Source organism: Rhinolophus ferrumequinum, chromosome 19 (assembly GCF_004115265.2).
Source record: "Rhinolophus ferrumequinum isolate MPI-CBG mRhiFer1 chromosome 19, mRhiFer1_v1.p, whole genome shotgun sequence".
Classification (NCBI taxonomy): domain Eukaryota; kingdom Metazoa; phylum Chordata; class Mammalia; order Chiroptera; family Rhinolophidae; genus Rhinolophus; species Rhinolophus ferrumequinum.
In genome coordinates this window covers 17,695,586-17,698,012 of record NC_046302.1, presented here as the reverse complement: position 1 = coordinate 17,698,012, position 2,427 = coordinate 17,695,586, and the positions used below count along the sequence as shown (strand labels likewise).

The 2,427-nt window shown below is 40.7% G+C and overlaps 1 pseudogene; it reads right to left on the bottom strand.

Moving 5' to 3' along the window:
* Window positions 1-1,540: 1,540 nt before the first annotated feature.
* LOC117011960 (RNA-binding protein 3-like) lies at window positions 1,541-2,011 on the bottom strand (annotated as a pseudogene).
* Between the last annotated feature and the right edge of the window lie 416 nt (window positions 2,012-2,427).

Sequence of the window (2,427 nt, the reverse complement as noted above, 5' to 3'; positions counted from 1 at the left end):
ACTTATATGAAGTATCTAAAATAGTCAGATTCATAGAAACAGAGAATAGAATGGTGGTTATCAAGGGCTGCATGTGGCGGGGGATAGGGAATTGTTTAATGAGCACTGAGTTTCAGATTTGCAAACTAAAAAAATTCTGGAGATTGGTTGTACAACAGTGTGATATACCTAACACTACTGAACTGTACACTTAAAAATGGTTATGACAGTAAATTCTTTTTTTTGAGCCATTAGGGGATTTCACCTGTAGCCACCCCACCTCCAGGTTTCACGTACAGGCATACCTCACTTTATTGCACTTCATAGACATGTGTTTTACAAATTGAAGGCAAGGCTTTCCACCAGCAAAAATATTATGATTTGCAAAGACTTGTTCTATTACTGTTGTGGTCTGGAACTGAACCCACAGTATCTGAGGTATACCTCTATACAGACCCAAACCAGTCCCACACTGACCAAATTTTAATCTTGAGGTCTCTATTCTTTTGGCAGTCTATGCCCACCCCCTAACTAAATATTTTCTCAGGAGTCTCCCTTCTAATCTTACTCTATTTCCAATTTACAAACTGGGTAGAATAAGGAAAAAGCATTATCTCTATCGATTGTTTTCAGGTTTCATCTTTTTAATCTGCTCCATGAAGAACATCCTACATGCTACGAGACACAACAGAATATTTTTTCTTCCAGTATTAAAAAAAATGGACATTCACAAATATTTTTAAGAAACTTCTATATAATTAGTGTGGTGATCTCAGTAAAAAAAAAAAAACACTTCTAAATAATCATTGGTTTCTTGTAGTTACATTTGGAAATTGCTTCCTAACTATGATAAACATTGTATATGGGTTTTTAATGCCTCTAGATACACTTAATTTCTGAAACTAAAAATCAGTCTGGCCATTTTTTGCCAGAACCAATTCTGAGAGCCCAAGCTAAAAAACTGGTCAAAGGAAAAATACCCAAACTCTATAAATGTTCCAGAATTTGTCTTTAAATGGGAGGAAAAAACCCACAACTTTTTAAAATACATGGAGCTTTCTAAAAGGTCTTTTAACAAGTTACATTGGGGGGCGGACCGATGGCTCAGTTGGTTAGAGCAGGAACTCTCAACCACAAGGTTGCCAGTTGGGATCCCGCCCGCAAGGGATGGTGGGCTGCGCCCCTGCAACTAAGATTGAAAGGACAACAACTTGACTTGGATGGAGCTGATGAGTCCTGGGGGAAAAACACACCACCGTTCCCCAATTAAAAAAAAGTCCTGGAAATATACATTGTTCCCCAATAAAGTCCTGTTCCCCTTCCCCAATAAAATCTTTAAAATAAATAAATAAATAAAAGGCAGAAATCTTAAAAAAACAAAACAAAACAAAAAAACCAAGAAGCTACCTTGGGAGCTAAATTCAAAAATAGAAGTCAATATACTAAAACAGATGTTTCAGTGCAGCTCCAAAAATCTTTATAAATACAGCCATTTGGAAGGATGAATCTGGATCCGAAGTTTTATTCCTTGTCTACCTACATTAGGTGTGCATGGCTCATCTCAGTTGTCATAATTGTCTGTAATTTTCTCCTGAGTAGCCGTCATCACCACACAGGCTTCTGCCGCCATAGACTCTGGACCTTCCATATCCATATCCATACCCTCCAGGTTGATTGTCATACCTGCCAGTCCCATAGCCCTGGTCCCCACCACCTCTAGAGTAGTTGCGGCCACGCCCATGGGCCCAAAGCCACCCCCTTTGTTTCCCCGGGCCGATTTGCCCGAGTGGTCCACACGGATCTGGCGACCATCCAGAGACTCTCCTCCACTCATGGCTCTCATCGCATCTGAGGCATGTTCTGGATCGGTGAAGGTGATGAAGCCAAAACCCTGGGGTCGCTGAGTCTCCCGGTCCTTGACAACGACCACCTCAGAAATAGGGCCGAGGCTGCTGAAGTGACCTTCCAGAGTCTGCTCATCAGTATTAAAGTTGAGTCCTCTGATGAAGAGCTTCCCTTCTTCAGAGGACATGGCAGTCCTGGAAATTAAGTGAAAGGACCGAAGGCACAGCAACCACCAAGGAGCAGAGCAACTGCTATGATGGTAAATTTTATGTTACCACAACTTAAAATGAAAATAAAAAAGCAACAGCGCCTTTTGAACTAGAAGTGTGGCGGGAACCTGAAAAGTTAAAACATTTCTTACCCTCTATTCTGCAATTCTGCCTTAGCATTAATAAACAGAAAAAATAGTAAATGAGCCAAGGAGATACCCTATGTGCAAGCTCTGGACCCATGTTAGGTCTCAGGATAAAGCAGTAATAAAGCGCACAGAACACAAAAGCTCTTCTAAGCAGGGGTTATTTCTTAGGCTTGTTTAATGCTCCCTGCAGCTCTGGTTATTTATACACGATTATGGGTGAATAAAAATGACATGGGCTATTTTGC